At 43.8% G+C, this 21,725-nt stretch overlaps 1 long non-coding RNA gene across 1 annotated transcript; it reads right to left on the bottom strand.

The window, feature by feature from the left end:
• Positions 1-15,976: 15,976 nt before the first annotated feature.
• Positions 15,977-20,306, bottom strand: LOC121841611. The gene is made up of 4 exons (XR_006080631.1): positions 19,431-20,306; positions 19,089-19,202; positions 16,305-16,357; positions 15,977-16,119 (listed from the first exon to the last, which is right to left on the bottom strand). It is a non-coding gene; the product is annotated as an uncharacterized LOC121841611 (long non-coding RNA).
• Positions 20,307-21,725: the final 1,419 nt, after the last annotated feature.

Here is a 21,725-nt window from a genome sequence, read left to right as displayed (position 1 = left end):
TGAATGCAGAAACACCTCCCTGCTAATGAGGAAACCGATAGTTATGGATGTAGTATATCTGCCTTTTCTGGTGAGCAGAAAATGTAGGTTTTCACAATGTATTCTGAATATTACAGCGCAAGATCAGGAGTGCAACTCAAGGAAACTCACATTAAGCTCTGTGTCTATTCACTAATTCACCACCGTGCAGGAAAACTCAGGGGAGTTCTCATAGGCTGACAGCAAAAATAGCTTCCATTTACAGGTTGAAAATGAGTGCATTTCCCACTACTTTTGGATTATAATTCTAAGGCTCAATATGTTTGTGTTTTTGTCACAAATCAACTGCTATATACTTAAAAAACACTTAACCAGTAAAATGCTCTTTGGCTAGCTGTAACATCAGCCATAACGTCACGAAACAATAACAAAGACCTACTGTAGGACCCATAAGTTCACCTAACAATAACATAGACCTAGGATTATAAATCATTTAATATTTCAGGTGAAACATGGAAACTAAAATGTCTGTCATGACATTTCATAACCTGATCATTTAGTGAATAATCCCACGAGGCTACTTTGTTATGGGTTGTCATTCTAAATGTCATGAATAGAGGAAAATAGTTCTGTGTGTTGTGCAATAGCCTGTCCATCAAGGAACAGTTCTCTACACATTATGAGCAAAGTATCTCCATTTCCAAACAGACTAACGAGACCCTACTGTAAATCAAGCAGATAATAACATTATAAACATCAATTTGTTAGGCATGTTGGATCCAACGTGGAGCACGGCATAACTGTCTTTACCGGTGTAATGAATGAAGAGGCACTTTGCTTGTTGTTGCATGTCGTGATGTTTGTAATTTGACTGTCAAAATTGTCCGACAGCAAGAACCAGTATTTAAGTTGAAGTTCATCATATGACTTATGCTTAACGTTCTGACTATAACTACTGCTCCCAGAGTTTTTATACCTAGCTGACCCAAACTGATACTAAATGAAACTGGCAGACCACCCAGACCTTACCCCGCAAGATACGTCAGTTTTGTCAATTTATTAAATTGTCTTTCATTTGAAACACTCCTGTCAATGTTGAGTAAGGACCCACAACTGATTGCGCATATAGAAGTAGGATTAGTCTACCTGGCCTGCATGTAGGAAGTAGGATTAGTCTACCTGGCCTGCATGCAAATGTAGGCCTATAAATGTGCCCATTTGGGGAAGTCTGATAGTATTTCTCATTGTCTTAAACGCTGCACCACTAATGAGTTGTGGAGCTTCTCAAAATAAAATTTTCTTCACCTCAAACAGCAAGTAAACAAAGTCTGATCAAAATCAATTGCAAATGACAATAGTTCCTCAAAGTATTTTCATAAAATATTTCCAGCTGTCACCCTTTCACCATTTGGCACTTGAGTGGTTACATTTCTCCAGCCCCCATCCCTCAGCTGTTTAACAAACGAAGTCTCTGGCAGCCATTTTATTGATTTTTAAATCCTAGGTTGTCCCTTTAAAAAAGGCCACAATCAAATCAACCAATCTGCAGTTCAAACAATAACAAAGCTTAATTCCACCACTGTTTTGGTAATAAGATGATGATGGGAAATGTAACTTCTCTCAAATTCATAGACAGACCTATGGATGCAAGGACTGACCATCCATGATATCAACATTATAAGTTTTACCATGTTGAGGTGATGCAGTGTTGGTTTACATTGTTTCTAAACATTGGAGTAAAAAAAGCTTATTTGGAGTTCTGATGGGGTACAACAGTTGAACTAAGCTCATGAAGCATGTGTTATATTCTGTCATCTACTTAGTTATCCGATTTAATTTCATATTTACGGTGTTGCTGTCAGTTAGCGGACTGGTTTAGTTAGCATTAGCCTAGCTAGCTAAAACAAAAATCCAGAAAATCATATTGTATGATTTTTAAGTAATTAATTTGCATTTTATTGCATGACATAGGTATTTGATCACCTACCAACCAGTAAGAATTCCGGCTCTCACAGACCTGTCAGTTTTTCTTCAAGAAGCCCTCCTGTTCTCCACTCATTACCTCTATTAACTGCACCTGTATGAACTCGTTACCTGTATAAAAGACACCTGTCCACACACTCAATCCTCTCCACAATGGCCAAGACCAGGGAGCTGTGTAAGGATATCAGGGATAAAATTGTAGACCTGCACAAGGCTGGGATGGGCTACAGGACAATAGGCAAGCAGCTTGGTGAGAAGGCAACAACTGTTGCTGCAATTATTAGAAAATGGAAGAAGTTCAAGATGACGGTCAATCTCCCTCGGTCTGGGGCTCCATGCAAGATCTCATCTCGTGGGGCATCAATGATCATGAGGAAGGTGAGGGATCAGCCCAGAACTACACGGCAGGACCTGGTCAATGACCTGAAGAGAGCTGGGACCACAGTCTCAAAGAAAACCATTAGTAACACACTACGCCGTTATGGATTAAAATCCTGCAGTGCATGCAAGGTCCCCCTGCTCAAGCCAGCGCATGTTCAGGCCCGTCTGAAGTTTGCCAATGACCATCTGGATGATCCAGAGGAGGAATGGGAGAAGGTCATGTGGTCTGATGAGACAAAAATAGAGCTTTTTGGTCTAAACTCCTCGCTGTGTTTGGAGGAAGAAGAAGGATGAGTACAACCCCAAGAACACATCCTAACCGTGAAGCATGGAGGTGGAAACATCATTCTTTGGGGATGCTTTTCTGCAAAGGGGAAAGGACGACTGCACCGTATTGAGGGGAGGATGGATGGGGCCATGTATCGCGAGATCTTGGCCAACAACCTCCTCCCCTCAGTAAGAGCATTGAAGATGGGTCGTAGCTGGGTCTTCCAGCATGACAACGACCCGAAACACATAGCCAGGGCAACTAAGGAGTGGCTCCGTAAGAAGCATCTCAAGGTCCTGGAGTGGCCTAGCTAGCCTCCAGACCTGAACCCAATAGAAAATCTTTGGAGGGAGCTGAAAGTCTGTATTGCCCAGCGACAGCCCCGAAACCTGAAGGATCTGGAGAAGGTCTGTATGGAGGAGTGGGCCAAAATCCCTGCTGCAGTGTGTGCTAACTTGGTCAAGAACTACAGGAAATGTATGATCACTGTAATTGCAAACAAAGGTTTCTGTACCAAATATTAAATTCTGCTTTTCTGATGTATCAAATACTTTGTCAATGCAATAAAATGCAAATTAATTACTTAAAAATCATACAATGTGATTTTCTGGATTTTTGTTTTAGATTCCGTCTCTCACAGTTGAATTGTACCTATGATACAAATTACAGACCTCTACATGCTTTGTAAGTAGGAACACTGCCGATTTTGCAGGTTTATCAAATACTTGTTCTCCCCACTGTATATCCATTGATTATTGAAGAATATAACACATGCCTCATTAGCTTAGTTCAACTGTTGTACCCTATAAGAACCCCAAATAAGCCTTTTTTTACTCCAATGTTTAGAAGCAATGTAAATAAACTATAATGTTGATATCATGGATGGTCAGTCCTTGCATCCATAGGTCTGTCTATGAATTTGAGAGTAGTTACATTTCTCCATCCCCATCATTTTATTACCAAAACAGTAGTGGAATGACAGCTTTGTTATTGTTTCAACTGCAGATTGCTGGGTTGTGTGGGTTTATTAAACAGCAACAAAACGGCTGCCCAGAGACTTGGTTTGGTAAACAGCTGAGGGATGGGGGAAGGAGAAGTGTAACCACTCAAATTCACAGAGAAAGTTATTGTAGCAACCGTAACCCAACACCTAGCGACCTTGTCAAGAAGTTCAGACATCTTGGTGTAACAGTTCCAAGGTGTTGGCTTGACAGTCGCTGGACCCAGGTTTGAGTTCAGCTCAAGGCTTCCCCCTGAATTCACTACACTATGAATACAAAGACCGGCCATCCATGAGGTCAAAATTATCGTTTTAAACAGATTGAGGCTATATAGTATATTCTAGAATTCATCCATGATGTCATAATGATAGTTTAACCAGGTTTCTAGGCTATGTACTATATTCTAGCATTCATCCATGATGTCATAATGATAGTTTAACCAGGTTTCTAGGCAGTGAGGTGAAAAAGTATTTGATTCCCTGCTGATTTTGTACATTTGCCCACCTTTATTTAACTAGGCAAGTCATTTAAGAACAAATTGTTATTTACAATGACTGCCTACCCCGGATGATGCTGGGCCAATTGTGCGCCGCCCTATGGGATTCCCAATCACGGCCGGTTGTGATACAGCCTGGATTTGATCCAGGGTGTCTGTAGTGATGCCTCAAGCACTGAGATGCAGTGTCCACTGCGCCACCCGGGAGCCCCAAAATCATGTTCTAGTGTTGTCCCCAACTAAAATATATCTTGGTCAACCAAGAGTCATCTGTTCTTTCTACTAATCACCCCATGTTTTAATAAAATCAACTATATGTGCATAACTTGTCTGATGCTTTTTGATTAAATAATAACAGATTCACAAATTACTCGAGGGAGCCAGTCATCAATATAACAGAGAGAAACTCTTTCCTCCTCCCGCTGCTGCTGGACTTCGTAAATTCTGCCGTTATGCTCCAGAAGTTTTCAGTAATACATGACACCAGCAGTAGTCAAACTTTTTTTATTAGGAGTGCAAATTTATCTTACCATTTCTACCAATCTGCATGCAAGCTATGATTTTCATGTGCTCATTTTTGTGGAACAGATTCATTTAATTTATAATAGTATCTCAAAATCATTGTCTGTGATTAATCTACATTCTATATAAATCTAAATGAAAATTATACAAATCTAAAAGTAACTTTCATTGCCATTGCCAACTATGTAAAAATTGCCGAAATAAAGCCAACAAATAAAAACATTGCAGCCTGCAGGTAGAAAATATCCTGATAAAAATAAATATCCTATAAATCACATTGGCTGCACATGGCCTGTCTACAACAAACTTTAAACATTGTATCAACTATCAACTGGATTAGCCCGAAACTGATAGCAAGCTTGCAACATTGTATAAAATATTCTGGGCCCTCGGCTATTTGTGTAAAGGATAAGAAGTAATCCGGTATTTTATGACATTTCCACTGGATCAGAGCATTACATTTTTCCCTTTTATGCTGAGTGGTTATCGAAAGGGCGAGAGCTGGAAATATTTTATGAAAATACTTTGAGGAACTATTGTCATTCGCAATTGATTTTGATTAGAATTTGTTTACTTGCTGTTTGAGGTGAAGAAAAAATTACTTTGAGAAGCTCCACAACTCATTAGTGGTGGTGCGTTAAGACAATCAGAAATACTATCAGACATCCCAAATTTAACTTTGACGATAATTAGTCTTCCCCGAAGGAGGGAAATGAGGTACAACACCTGTTTGAATCCCTCCTTTTCCTGGGTCGGTGAAGAGCGGTATTAAATTTAAGGAATGAATCCGAGCCTCACACTCATCACCTGTGGAAGGCGGGGCTTCCAACGAGGCATGGATTTAATAGTATGTTCCTAGTTTCCCTCCTACAGGGAACAGTATTTATAGTCATAACGTTAAGCTTGTCATATGATGAACTTCAACTTAAATACTGGATCTTGATGTGGGACAGTTTTTTTGTATTCAGATCTCTGAAATGCACTCTAACTACGAAACATTTAGTGTCTCCTTATGCTACGCTGGGAAAACAGTTTTCATGGGCAGAGAAATCCTAAATCATTTCAGAGTTTGCTGAATCCAATGGTTCTAACCGAGAGTCACCTTTAACTTTATTGACAACACCCAAATGGATACTGTCATTTACGCAGTTCTTCAATAATTACACATCATTCTTAATACTGTTGCAATTTAGTTAAAGTCACATGATCAACTATCATCAGCTGATTCAGGAAATCATTTTCTGAATGACAGTCAAATGACAAACATCACGACATGCAACAGCAACAAAAGTGCCGTGCTCCACGTTCCATTCCATAGGATGCAACATCCAACCCAAAATATAAGCTGTTTTTTAGGAGGAGCTCTGAAAGTCACTATGGGGGTATCCACTGAAAGTTGACTAGTAACAACAACTGAGACCTAAAAGACACCCACCATGAGACCCACTAATTCTGCCCAAGATGAGGCAAACAAAAGAAAAACCCACACCAAAATTACAGACAGGAAGCAAACCAAAAAGGTGGTGGTTAAAATAATTTATTACAATCAATACCATTCATACTATTACAAAATCATAATTCTCATTCATTCTTAATAAAATTCTATTTACAAAAATATATTTACATCAAACAAAAACAAACCTCAGGGGAGCATCGTCCCTCCCCGTCATACCTAACCAATACCTAACCCTTTCCCTATCTCCCCTTCCCTAATCTATCCCCTTACCAAACTCACTCTAACACTCCCAGCCCTAAACCCCCTTTCCACCTCTCCCGTGCCGCATGCTTCCCCCACTTCCTCTCCTCCCTCTTCATCCTCCCCCTCAAATCACCTTCCACCCTTCTCACTATCCCTTCCACCCCCCCAATCTCTCCCTGTCTTGACTAAATTCTTCCTGGCTTCCCACAGTCCCTTTTTAAAGAGACTCATGAGAAGCCAGAGCAGAAACCTGTCCCTATCCGTTCCCTTTGCTCTCCCTACGCCTCTCTCTAGCCTAGCCCATGTCAAAACAAAATCACTCCTAACCACACCTAGCATCACCCGTGCCCTAGCCCATACTAGTCCGGCAAAGGCACAGTCCCAGAAGGCATGGCGCACAGTCTCCTCCCTGCCACAAGCAGATCTTGGACAGGTGGGGGATCGCACCAAACTATACCGGTACAAGATGGAAAGTACCGGCAAACGCTTATGAAGGCTCAACCAATTCAGGTCCTTGAGCCCGTTGTCCAGGCCCCGCGCCTGCACTCCCTCCCAGACCACTGACGAGATGCCCGCTACGGGCGCAGGACTCCCTGCCTGCCTGACCTCCTCGTACAGGTGCCTGTGGTCTAAACCTACTCGGGCAACTTCAACCTCGGGGTGCGCACGCAGCCACTTGGCCGCATGACCAAAGTGCCACGGCAGCTGTTCCGCCCGAGGACCCGTGTTAGACCACACCATTACGCCTCTCGCCTGATACGAGAAGAACACCCGCAGGAGGTAACCGGACGGGTGTATCACTGGCTGAGCAAGCTCCGCTAACAAGAAAGAAACAAAAATTGAGTCCAGCTTTAGGGGGAAATGTGGTACCCACCTACCTCCCTCCCCGATGGGACAGATCATGCGTGCCCTGGCGACCCACTCGCACCTGCCACTCCACATAAACTGAAACACAAGCCTCACTAGAGGCCTCCTCAGACAAGCCGGCAATGGGTAGATATATGCCAAATACAAAAGAGACGGCAACACATCCACCTTTAGGACCAGGACTTTGCCCATAAAAGACAAATACCTAGCCTTCCACATTGCTAGCTTCCTCTGTACCACTGCGATACGCATGTTCCAGTTTAGCGTCGCTGAGCCGGAGGTCTCAAAATGAACCCCGAGAATCCTCAGGGCCCCTTCACAGAGAGATAACCCCCCAGGCACATCCGTTCTACCGCGCCATCTTCCGAAAAACTTGACGGAAGACTTTGCATGGTTCAGAACTGCTCCCGACGCCGGGGTGAAATCCCCAAAGATGGCAAGGGACCTTGTCAGGCACGAGTCCTTGCACAACAGCAAGGAAGTGTCGTCGGCGTACTGCGTCATCTTAACATGCAGCCCACCACTTCCAGGGATCAACAAGCCTTCCACCCCTGTGTCTGCCCTAATGGCAGCCCCCAGAGGCTCCATGTACAGAACGAAGAGGAGAGCCGAGAGTGGGCATCCCTGCCTGACCCCAGACGAGAGGTCAAAAACGTCACCTAAGTGACTATTTACACTAACTCGACACCCCGCTCCAAAATATAAAGTACGGATCCATCCTATAAACTTCTCCCCAAATCCTAATCTACCTAACACCCTGAATAGAAAAGATCTATTCACGCGATCAAAAGCTTTCGCCTGATCTAGCGCTGCTACCATTAAAGGCAGCCCTCTATCTTCAACCCAAGCGATGGAATCCCTGATCAACTGTAGGTTCCATCTTATAGAGCGGACCCTCTACCCCGCACGTCTGATCCTCGTGGACGACGTAGGGAAGGGCTGTGCGCAACCAGTCTGCTAAAACCTTTGCAAGAATCTTGTAATCTACGCACAGCATGGTCAATGGCCGCCAGTTGCCAAGGTCAGTTGCTTCCCCCTTCTTATAAAGAAGTGACAGCACACCAACAGCCATTGATCCCCCGGGACCCCCCGTCTCAAGGATGGCCTTCAAGACTTCGAGAACCACTGGTCCAAGTATACCCCAAAACTTGAGGTAAAACTCAGCCGGCAGCCCATCCATCCCAGGCACCTTCCCTTTTCCCATCCTCCTAAGAGCGCTCTCAACCTCTTCTAGTGAGATCTGGGCCTCCATCACGTCTCTAATGTCCTCTGGCAACCGCCGGGACAAGTGTTCTAAAAACACGTTTCCCTGCTCTACATCTATTTCCCTTTCCTTAAATAAACCTTGGAAATGATCAGTTGTCACCCTGACCATTTCCTCTGGTTTACTTACTATACTACCATTTTCTTCCCTAACTCCATGCATTACCTTCCTACTCTGCCTGGCCCTAACCGACTTAAAGAACATAGCGGAACAAGTCTCATTATGTTCTAGAAAGCCACTATGCGCACGCTCCAGGAAAGCTCGAGCCTTCTGCTCCTGCAGCTCCCTGAGCTGCGCCTTTAGGGCTGCGAATCTCTCCCAGTCAATCGACCCGCCGAGGTTGCCTGCCTCGTACTCGAGTTCAATTAACCTTTGGATACGATCCACCTCCCTCCTTTCCTCCCTTTTTTTCCTTCTACAATATCCTATTATAAAAGCCCTAATCCTCACCTTAACTAAATCCCACCACTCTAACACCCCCTCGCACATGGACCGGAGGCCGTCAAGCCTCCGAAAGAAACAAAAAATGCGTCAACGAAAGCCTGCTCCTCCAGTATATCCCGATCTAACTTCCAGTACCCCTACCGAAGAGGCAGACTGGCGACCCCACCTGCAGGAACACCCCGTCGTGATCCGTGAAGAAAACAGGCAACAGCCGCCCAGACAACTGACCCAAAGACCTGGATACAAAAATGGAGTCGAGCCTCCGCGCAACCCCCCTGGAGTTGCGCCATGTAGGACCGACCATTGCCGGAGTAGTGTGCAGGCCACCATCAACCAGACCATGGCAAGCCATTAGCCCAGAGATGGCACCTGCACTGCTATCACCGCCTACCCCTAAATCTATATTAAAGTCTCCTCCTATCACCAAGTGCCTGTTTGTAACACACAGGGGTGCCAGACAGTCCACCATCTCCCTCCTGTCTGCCGCCACCTGTGGCCCATACACCCCAATTAACCTATATCTAGCTTCTCTAAACTTAACATCTATCCCCAAAACTCTACCCTGCATTATTACAAAAGTGTTCTCTATTTTAACCTCTCTATGCCCACACAAAATCCCTACTCCTGTTGAGTGCACCCCTCCTATGCCCCAAAAAGATTCCCCTTATCCCACTCCCTCTTAAATCTACACACATCCCCACCATCCCTCAGGTGAACCTCCTGTAAAAAACAGAAATCAAACCCCACACCCTCTAAATAACAAAAAACCGCCCTCCTTTTAACATTGTTCCTTAACCCCTAACATTTAGACTAAAAAAGAAACAGAACTATTCATTTAATTATTAACAACAAATAAAAATAAAAAATAAAAAAAACAGGAGACTCACCCGATGCTCCCCTGGTCCATCTCCACCGGCGGGGACGTCCTCTCCTCTCCTGACGCCCCCCGTCCTCCATCCCAACCCATGACCCAGGCAGTGTGTTGGGTCCCTCCCTCCCCACCCACCATCCCCCTCCCTGTTTGCCTCGGGGCTGCATGTAGGGGACCCCATCTCCCCAAACAGGAGTTGGGATCCCTCTAGCAAACAGCCCACCGACCCCTCACTGGAGTCATCCACTAAAATGCAAGGGGCTGAGGCAAACCGGGAGGACAAATTACCCCCCCCCGCCACTCTCTTAGGCCCCCCCCCCTCCACACCCCCTCCCTCTCACTTCCTGCCAAGCTCCCCCTCTTTATCCCTTTCTTATTTGGTGAAGGAGGTAGCGGGGAGACACAACGTCCCATCCCCGCTAACTCCTCCACCAAATCCCTCATTTCGACCTCGAGGAAGCCTGGCAGGCTGTCCCCCACTCCTTCCCCCATCCCCATCTCCCCCCCCTCCCACCTCCACTCCTCCCTCCTTCTCCGTCACTGTCCCTGTCACTGTCCCCGTTCCCTCTTCCACTCCTTCTCGCACCACTGTCCCCTTCACCGCTCCTTTACGTTCTTCTGCCTTCTTTTCCTTCTCCTCTTCTTTTCCACTCTTTCCTTCTTCCCGCCTCTTTCTTCTCATTTCTTCCTTCTTTCCATCCTCTTCTCTTGCCTTCTTTTCCCCTGTGCCATCCGTACAATCCGCACGCGTCCTTTCTTTCCTCCTCCCCCATCCCCCGCTCCCCCAGCTGCAGACGCGTATGACCTGTGACGATCCGGGCAATCACGCCACAGGTGTTCTCTGGAGCCACACCCGTGGCAAGCCTTGGGCTCGTCACACTCCCTGGCCTCGTGCTCTTCCGACCCACAAAAACGACATTTCTTGTTACTGCGAGGCCAGGGTATGGCCGGAGGCCATACAACGCCTGCAGAATCGGGGCTGACGTGCATAGTATAGGGTTCCCCTGTCAGCCCCCAGGGAGAACATTGCCGGAGGATGGAGGTAGCCATCCACACTCTTCGGGGACTCCCCGAGTAATGCCTGGAAGCCTCTCTTCCCATTCCAGAAACCCAGGGAGTCCCCGAGGTACCTCGCTGAGGAGACATTGTCCATGTACCTCCCCAGAAAGGCCCTCACTTCTTTGTCCTTCATGTGCGGATTGTACATGGTTACGGTGACCACCCTGAAGTTGTTTCTTGCCAGGCTGGTCACCGTGTAATGACACAGGGGACCTTCTTCTTTCCCTTCCGTCACCGTCTTCATAATCTCATTGTGTTTTTCTTCCAAATATAGGGTTACATCAAACCCCTTCTCCATTGGGTTCCCCTGAAGGCATAGAACATCTTTAACCTTCAATTTTAGGTGCCCCATTAGGATGTTCCTCCCGAAGGTTTCTCTCCCCCAAGGCTCCATCTCTTTTCCCCGCCAAGAAAAGCGCACCGTGTTGGCCAGTCCAATTCCCGGAACCGACGGTCCAGATGTACTTTGCGCCATCTCCTCACGGACGATGGCGCACCCGTCCCACCACCTCAAACTTATAAACAGGAAGCAAATAACCAGAAAGGTGGAACAACTAAAGGTGTTGACTCTCCACATCTATCAAGACAACTGGAGCACTGGGCCAGACACTCTTAAATAGAACCTGGACCAGCTCAGGTGAAACACCTTCGAGACGAGATGGACAAGCCAGCACAGGTGTAACACATACTGACTAACGAGGTGACACCAATCAGTGCGTGCTACGTGCTAACTAGCTATACATGCTAACAAGCTGGACGTGCTAACAAGCTAGACGTGCTAACGTAGTGACACCAATCAGTGCACTGAAGACACATTTCAGTTGAACGCATTCAGTTGTACAGACTAGGTATCCCCCTTTCATACGTGCTAAAGTCCAACTTCAAAACATAAATGGAAAAACGAAAGCCTGTAACACCTTCCCCCTTAATCACGGTTCTCCATTTTGGGTTCCTTGTGCCCCCTACCCTAGTGAGGTTAACACCCTGGCTGTCCTACAATCCAAGCTAGATGCCCTCAATCTCACACAAATTATCAAGGAACCCACCAGGTAAAGCCCTAAATCTGTAAACATGGGCACCCTCATAGATATTATTCTGACCAACTTGCCCTCCAAATACACCTCTGCTGTTTTCAATCAGGATCTCAGCGATCACTGCCTCATTGCCTGCATCCGTTAGGGGTCCGCGGTCAAACGACTACCCCTCATCATTTTCAAACGCTCCCTAAAACACTTCTGCAAGCAGGCCTTTCTAATCGACCTGGCCCTGGTATCCTGGAAGGATATTGACCTCATCCTGTCAGTAGGGGATGCCTGGTTGTTCTTTAATTGTAATTTCCTCACCACCTTAAATAAGCATGCCCTTTCAAAAATGTAGAACTAAGAACGGATATAGCCCTTGGTTTACTCCAGACCTGACTGCCCTCGACCAGCACAAAAACATGGAATACTCTCTGCGATATGCAACTTTTCAGAGAAGTCGGGAACCGATACACACAGTCAGTTAGGAAAGCAAAGGCTAGCTTTTTCAAACAGAAATATGCATCCTGTAGCTCTAACTGAGGCTAGGAAACACTGTCACCACCAATAACAGAATTTCAACCAGCATTTCTCTATGGCTGGCCATGCTTTCCTCCTGGCTACCCCAACCCTGGCCAACAGCTCCTCACGCCCCGCAGCTACTTCCCCAAGCCTCCCCAGCTTCTCCTTCACCCAAATCCAGATAGCTGATGTTCTGAAAGAGTTGCAAAACCTGGACCCGTACAAATCCGCTGGGCTAGACAATCTGGACCCTCTCTTTCTAAAATTATCCACCGCCATTGTGGAAACCCCTATTACTAGTCTGTTCAACCTCTCTTTCGTATCATCCGAGATTCCTAAAGATTGGAACGCTTCCGCGGTCATCCCCCTCTTTAAAGTGGGTGGCACTCTAGACCCAAACTATTACAGACCTATATCCATCCTGCCCTGCCATTCTAAAGTCTTCGAAAGTCAAGTTAACAAATAGATCACTGACCATTTTGAATCCCACCGTACCTTCTCCGCTGTGCAATCCGGTTTCCGAGCTCGTCACGGGTGCACCTCAGCCACGCTCAAGGTACTAAGCGTAACAGCTATTGGTAAAAGACGGTACTGTGCAGCCGTCTTCATCAACCTAGCCAAGGCTTTCGACTTTGTCAATCACCGTATTCTTATCGGCAGACTCAACAGCCGTCGTTTTTCAAATGACTGACTCACCTGGTTCACCAACTACTTCTCAGACAGAGTTCAGTGTGTCAAATCGGAGGGCCTGTTGTCTGGACCTCTGGCAGTCTCTATGGAGGTACCACAGGGTTCAATTCTCGAACCGACTCTTTTCTCTGTATATACCAACGATGTTGCTCCTGCTGCGGGTGATTCCTTGATCCACCTCTACGCAGATGACACCATTCTGTATACATCTGGCCCTTATTTGGACACTGTGTTAACAAACCTCCAAACGCGCTTCAGTGCCATTCAACACTCCATCCGTGGCCTCCAACTGCTCTGAAACGCTAGCAAAACTAAATGTATGCTCTTCAACCGATCGCTGCCCGCACCCCCCCCCCCGTCCAGCACCACTACTCTGGATGGTTCTAACCTAGAATATGTGGACAACTATAAATACCTTGGTGTTTGGCTAGACTGTAAACTCTCCTTCCAGACTAATATTAAGCATTTACAATCCAAAATTAAATATTCCTATTTCGCATCATCGCTACCTTCACTCACGCTGCCAAACATACCCTCGTAAAACTGACTATCCTACCGATCCTTGACTTTGGCGATGTTATTTTCAAAATAGCCTCCAACACTCTACTCAGCAAACCGGATGCAGTCTATCACAGTGCCATCCGTTTTGTCACCAAAGCCCCATATACCACCCACCACTGCGACCTGTATACTCTCGTCGGCTGGCCCTTGCTACGTGTTCGTCGCCAACTGGCTCCAGGTCATCTATAAGTCTTTGCTAGGCCGCCTTCACTCAGCTCACTGGTCACCATAGCAACACCCACCCATAGCACACGCTCCAGGAGGTATATCTCACTGGTCATCCCCAAAGCCAACACCTACTTTGGCCACATTTCCTTCCAGTTCTCTGCTGCCAATGACTGGAACGAATTGCAAAAATCTCTGAAGTTGGAGACATTTTTCTCCTTCGCTAACTTTAAGAATCAGCTATCTGAGCAGCTTACCGACTGATTGCTGATAGCCCATCCAACTGCCTACCTCATCCCCATGTTTTTATAGATTTTTTTTGCTTTTTTGCAAACCTGTATTTCTACTTGCACGTCTTATCACTCCAGTGTTAATTTATTAAATTGTTTAATACTTCGCTACTATGGCCTATTTATTGCCTTACCTTCATACTCCATTTGCACACTGTATATAGATTTTTCTATTGTGTTATTGACCTTACTTTTGTTTATCCCACTTGTAACTCTGTGTTGTTTTTGTCGGACTGCTTTGCTTTATCTTGGCCAGGTTGCAGTTGAGAATTTGTTAAATAAAGGTGAAATATTGTGGCAAAGAAGGGGGACGAGTGATAAATGGCAGATATGTGAGAGCAGAACTAATAAACGGGCTCTGCCAGATCACTAAAATGGCCACCCGTCAGAACTACAGATCACAAAATGGCCGAGCGCCAAAACTACAAGTCCCAGAAGCAAGGGAACCCTCAGAAGGTGGAGCCAACCCACAGATAAAGGGTCAAGAAAAACCAGGAAGAGGGAGAGAGAGGGCTGGAAGGATCTATGAACAATAGAGAAAGAGACAATAGAGATTGGCTGGATTTACAGTGTATGAGCTGGATTGTTTTGGACTTACCTGTTGGCGTTTGGACCTGGACCTACCGAGAACCCGATTCGTGTACCGAACCCTGCTATCCTTGACCTCGCCTACGGCCTGCGCGGACCAGGACGGAGAAACAAACACACAGGTACTGTCCTGTTCGAAAGAACTCTCATTCTTGGGTGATTTAGTGACAGTTTACCACTTAATTTGTGACAAACGCTCCTAACCTTGAAGAGGTTTGCCACAATATATATATATTTTTAAGTAGTAGCTTTATTGACAACACTCAAATGGATACTGTCATAAACGCAGTTCTTCAATAATTACACATAACTCTTAATACTGTAGCTGTTTAGTTACAGTCACATGTTCAACTATCATCAGAAGATCAAGGAAATCATTTTCTGAATGCCAGTCAAATGAGAAACCTCACGACATGCAACAACAATCAAAGTGCTTCTTCATTCATTACTCTGGTCAAGACAGTTATGCCGTGCTCCATGTTGGATCCAACATCCCTAACAAATTGATGTTTATAATGTTATTGTCTGCTTGATTTACAGTAGGGTCTCGTTAGTCTGTTTGCACATAGAGATACTTTGCTCATACAACACAGAGCTGTTTTCCTATATTTGTTGTTAGGTGAAGTTATGGGTCCTACAGTAGGTCTATGTTATTGTTAGGTTAAATTATGGGTCCTACAGTAGATCTATGCAAACTGCCAATTTGGCAAACAGTGTACAAACTCTCATTGTCAGGCTGATGAAAAAGCCAAAGAGCATTTTACTGGTTGAAGTGTTTTTTTAAGTACAAAGCGGTTGATTTGCGATGATGTACACAAACATTATATTAAGCAAGACATTCAAAAGAGCCTGACAATTGTAATCCAAAGTAGTGTGAAATGCATTCATTAGCAACCTGGAAATGGAGGTTACTCCCCTGAATTTCCCCCATTCAGAATACATTGTGAAAAACGAAAATCTTTGCTCACCATTTTTGCTCCAGGCCGATATACTACATACAATTTTAGCAAACACAGAAAGGGGCCTATATTGGAGACCAAAAGTAGTCTGGCACACTGCTTAGAGTTTCAAGAACATGAATAACTTATTTCTAGTCTACAAACTTGGATGTTACTACTAATTTGAAAACAAGACAAAATATGACTATTGTTGCTCATTTTAAGACATATGTCAAATAATCATTACATTCATTACAGACGTCAATTGTTGTACAACATCATGGCTACGCTGTTGGCATCACCTTTTACAGTGGATTTCTGCTGTTGTGGGCCTTTAACCATCTGTATGACTTTGTCATTCACACAGGAGAGAGAACTGACTACCATGGGTCCTCTTGGGAGACTCAACAACCTCATGATGCTGACAAGGCAGAGAAGAGTCGCTCCAGATCAGAATTCCTCAAGAAACACCAGCAGAGACCCACGGGAAAGAAATCTCATTGCTGCTCTGACTGTGGGAAAATATTCACCTCATCAGCAGGCATTAAAATTCATCAGATAATCCACACTTTAGAGAAACCTTATTGCTGTACTTAATGTGGGAAGAGTTTTGATACATCAAGCCATCTTACACCAAAGAACACACACAGGAGAGAAACCGTATAGCTGTGATCAATGTGGGAAGAGTTTTACTCACGTAAGCACCCTGATATCACAAGGGAGAATACACACAGGAGAGAAACCGTGCAGCTGTGATAAATGTGGGAAGAGTTTTGCAAGGTTGAGCAATCTGACTCTTCACCAGAGAACACACATAGGAGAGAAACCTTGTAAATGTGATAAATGTGGGAAGAGTTTTACTGAGATGAGCAGTCTGATTCTTCACCAGAGAACACACACTGGAAAGAACCCCTATAGTTGTACTCAATGTGGTAAGTTTTTAAAAAACTTTTTTTTTAAAACATCTAGCCATCTGAAGAAACACCAGAGAACGAACACAGGAGAGAAATCTTATAGCTGTACTCAATGTGGGAAGCGGTTTACTCAGTCAAGTCACTTGATATCACACCAGAGAACACATACAGGAGAGAAACCTCATAGCTGTGATACTCTGATAAAAAATATATCTGATTAAACATCAGAAAATACATGCATGAAGGAGTTTTTTCATGATATCAAACTTGTAGAAGGAGTAATTTTAATGATGTCACAATGTGGAAGGTTTTAACATGGTAGAAGGAGTATTTGGTTGCTGATTGTCTCAAGGGTGGGCAGTCAAAAAGTTTTGTGTTTTGCTTTTAGCCAGTGCATCACAATTTATTTTGACTGCAAGTTTTTCCCGTATTGGAGATGAGTTTTGTTTGGGCTCCTTCCAAGGGGACGAGAGTTCTAGAAGCTAGTGAGTTTAAGGATTCTATAGAAAGAAAACATACGATTGTATATTATTATTTAGAAATAAATTGTTTTTAATTGTTGACAGCCAGTAGACACCATGTTTATATTGTAGAAGGTGAAGTATTGTAGTAGATTATGTGAAATAGAAGTTATTTTCTGTTGGTGGTGCGCAAACTTTAACAACAATATAGGATATATTTGTTGTTTTAATGAACAGTCCAGCAGGCATCCGCTATGTAGCCAAGTGATCATAGGGTCCAGTGAACAGCAATATATGAACCAGGGAAGCCGTTAGGTAGTCATTACTACGCAAGAGGTATTGTAGCTGGAGTAATTTTGTTTGCTAGCTGGTAGATGCACCTGGCTCGGGGCTAACTGGTGCTATCTTCAGGACAAGGGCGTTAGCCACTATAGCAAATCCATATACCGTACAGCAAATTAAACTGTTTCAGGAAAATGTGCATATGAAAATCATAGCTGGCACACAGATTGGTAGAAATGGTCAGATAAATTGACCCTCCAACTGGAATAGGTTGCTGACTGCTGGTGTAGTCTATTACTGAACATTTCAGGAGCAGAACAGCAGAATTTACGAAGTACAGCAGCAGAGGGGGGCTCCCTCTGGTCGGGTTATGTTGACGACCGGCTCCCTCTGGTCGGGTTATGTTGACGACCGGCTCCCTCTGGTCGGGTTATGTTGACGACCGGCTCCCTCTAGTCATTTGTGTGTATAATGTATTTAATCAAACAGCGTGCTTAAAGCATCAGTCAAGTTCAGTACATATAGATTTTATAAAAACACATGGGGCGATTGGTAGAAAGAACAGATGACTCTTGGTTGAACAATATGTATTTTAGTTGGGGACAGCACTGGAACATGATTCTGGGGCTCTCGAGTGGCACAGCAGACACTGCATCTCAGTGCTTGAGGTGTCACTACAGACACCCTGGTCCAAATCCAGGCTGTATCACAACCGGCCGTGGTTAGGAGTCCAATAGGGCGGCGCACAATTGGCCCAGCGTCGTCCGGGGTAGGCAGTCATTATAAATAAGAATTTGTTCTTAACTGACTTGCCTAGTTAAATAAAGGTTACATTTATATAAAAAAATATGACAAACCATTTTTTATAAATCTGTTAAGGCACCAACTTTGAGAAGGGTTTAAAACAAAGGTTTCAAACCAATTTATGAATGCTTGAATCTAGGTATGTCTTGCCTTTAATGTAAGGGCATGAAAAAAAATTGGCTGAATATTATACAATGACTTATCAACAGCTCTAATAATTTGACCTCCACAGGAAATCGACACGGGCAATTATAGAATATACTATATATCCTAGAAACCTGGTTAAACTATCATTATGACATCATGGATGAATTCTAGAATATACTATATAGCCGAGAAACCTGGTTAAACTATCATTATTACATCATGGATGGCCAGTCCTTGTATTCATAGTGTAGTGAATTCTGGGGGTAGCCCTGAGCTGAACTCAAACCTGGGTCCAGCGACTGTCAAGCCACCACCTTATAACTGTTACGCCAAGATGTCTGAACTTCTTGATGAGGTCGCTAGGTGTTGGGTTACGGTGACTACAATATCGTTCTCTATGAATTTGAGAGTGGTTACACTTCTCCTTCTCCCATCCCTCAGCTGTTTACCAAACCAAGTCTCTGGACAGCCATTTTGTTGCTGTTTAAAAAAAAACACACAACCCAGCAATCTGCAGTTTTGGTAATAAAATTATTATGGGGTTGGAGAAATGTAAATACAGACAGACAGACCTATGGATGCAAGGACTGACCATCCATGATATCAACATTATAGTTTTAACCATGTTGAGGCGATACAGTGTTGATTTACATTGTTTCTAAACATAGCTTATTTGGGGTTCTGATGGGGTGCAACAGTTGAACTAAGCTCATGAGGCATGTGTTATATGTGTTATATTCTTCAAGAATCAATGTCTATGAATAAATAATTTAAAAGTCACAATATGGATGTAGCAATTTCAGATTTCTGCTTTAACACCTAACATAGGTTCAACTGCAGAGTTTGTGCCTCTGTTTTTAAGACAGTACTTACTAGTGTTAATCAGTGAACGTTCCTGACCAAGTGACCGCTCACATCTGATCATGCTGTGCCCTCTATGTAGCCAGTTCAGATGAAGGAGGGGTTCACTGACACAGCTGATATAACCTAGAGGATTTAGGGAGAAGGGGAGAGGGGGATGAAGTGAAGGAGAGAGAATGTTATTGAGAAAATAAGGTAGTTAAAGCGACAGTGTTCAACAGGAATCTGTGTGGCCTCACCTGGTGTCCACACCACATTAAGTGGCTGCAGAGTACTTTATGCTGAAAAACATGAACCGACCCACAAGGACAAACAATTTAGCTAGTTAGTTATAGAAATAATGAAGTGTCTTACTATTCTTCACGGTAGCCTTCACACACCTGAATTCCTTCAGGAGGCAGTCCCAGAAGACCCTGGTCACCCAACCTTGCCGCGCCCTACACGGTAACTGTAGGCAATCGTTTAGAAGGAATCTCCAGTTACAAGGTATCTGTAGGAATATGGAAGACAATGTAATTATTAGACTGTTACATCACCAGGTCATTGTGGATTACTAAAGTATCATATCCCTGATAATCATGACAACATTGGATTGATAGATGCATGGACACACATATGTACATGTGTAGCATGTGACAATAACAGGATCATATCAAGGATAGCACCACAAATGAATACATAAATAGCACTTGAAGTTTGATGATGAGTTGGTCATTTGAATCAGCTGTGCAGTGCTGAGGCAAAAACAACAATGTGCCTCTTTGAGTCCCCAGGACTGAGAACCACTGCTCTTCATTGGGACCTCTTCATATGTAGACTGGCTTTCGTAGCGCTCTTTATCTGAGGATAGAAAACCTCACAAGAAACAGACTTCATTCTAGTCAAATTACACCACACTGAATATTTTGTTCCTAGTATCTCCGTCCTCACTTGTAGGGCCAGGAACTACACAAAAGTACCTGCCGTATCCTCTCTCACTGACAGTTGGGGCTGCTATCCTTTCACCCTCCTCCATGGCTGTTAGCTAGCTACCTACAAATGCATTTGGAGTTTGTTTTTTACAGTGATAAATACATCAAGATAGCTAGCTAATATGAAGTTAGGTAGCTGGTGATATTTAATTCACTTAGCTAGCTATCTATGCAGTATTTGAAGTTGTCTAGATAGCTCATGTATTATCTCATTTGAGTTAGCCTGCACTGTAGCTAGTTAGCTAATAATATCATCGTTTTTTTTTACATTTTCAAAATCTATTTACTTACTTACCTGAATAGGTTCTCCCAGAAATGTGGAAAAATGGAAACAGGGCAGCAAAGTTCATCACCAGAGGGTTTTAGTGGATATTACTATTGAACTATGTACCCATTTAATAACCAGACTTTCATACAAACTTGCTCTGCTGAATTTTTGAAGGAGTCACAACGGGCGGCCTAAACGGCATCTCGTCCATCTGCTGACTGGACGCAGTTGATGAAAATGCAGATTTTAGTTGAGGAAGCATGAGTTTTTACTCACCAGTTTAACAACACAGTGTGGTTAAAGACTTAGTAACTTAGTTTGTATTATGAACACAACAAATACAAATATATATATATATATATATATATATATACAAACAAGAATGCATTAACCTAACAAACAGGGGTATTACATATCAAGATTAATTTTCAATTTGTTAAATACTTTTATGGTGCGTATTGCTTTTTTGTTTTTACATTTACTGATCACTTCAAAATAATATTTATATTATATCTTAAATCATGTGAAGAGGGGATTGTCCACTTGATTTTATGGACAAAGAATCTTCCATGAAAGATAAATAAATGAACAATCAGGGTCCATATCATTTGGATCAAAATAAAACATAATATCAGATTAGCATTAATAGTTGTTTATTTTAAAATAAAATCTTCTGACATGAGAGCAGTCCCAAAATAAATGGTCAAGAGTCTCTGGGTCACAATCACAAAATACACATTTGTTATCAATAGCTATTTTAAATCTGTGTATAATAAAGGTCTTTACAGGGTAGATTCTATGAATGAGTTTGTATGATGCTTATTTCACCTTATTAGATAAACAATATTTACCAGACAACAACAAGACTTTGTTCCAGTTCACTTGTCCTAGGGCTGCATTCCAGTTCATTTGTCCTAGGGCTGCATTTCCAGTTCACTTGTTCACGGGCTGCATTCCAGTAGACTTGTCCTAGGGCTGCATTCCAGTTCACTTATTCTAGGGCTGCATTCCAGTTCACTTGTTCACGGGCTGCATTCCAGTAGACTTGTCCTAGGGCTGCATTCCAGTTCACTTGTTCTAGTGCTGCATTCCAGTTCAATTGTTCACGGGCTGCATTAAAGTAGACTTGTCCTATGGCTGCATTCCAGTTCACTTGTCCTAGGGTTTCATTCCAGTTCACTTGTTCTAGGGCTGCATTCCAGTCCACTTGTCCTAGGGCTGCCTTCCAGTTAATTTGTCCGAGGGCTGCATTCCAGGTCACTTGTCCTAGGGCTGCATTCCAGTTTACTTGTCCCAGGGCTGCATTCCACGACACTTGTCCTAGGTCTGCATTCCAGCTAACTTGTCCCAGGCCTGCATTCCAGTTTTCCCTGTCCCAGGGCTGCATTCCAGTACACTTGTCCTAGAGCT

The sequence above is a fragment of the Oncorhynchus tshawytscha genome, linkage group LG32 (genome assembly GCF_018296145.1).
Source record: "Oncorhynchus tshawytscha isolate Ot180627B linkage group LG32, Otsh_v2.0, whole genome shotgun sequence".
NCBI lineage: Eukaryota > Metazoa > Chordata > Actinopteri > Salmoniformes > Salmonidae > Oncorhynchus > Oncorhynchus tshawytscha.
Note: the sequence above shows the minus strand (reverse complement) of the source record. Positions and strands in the feature narration are given on the sequence as shown.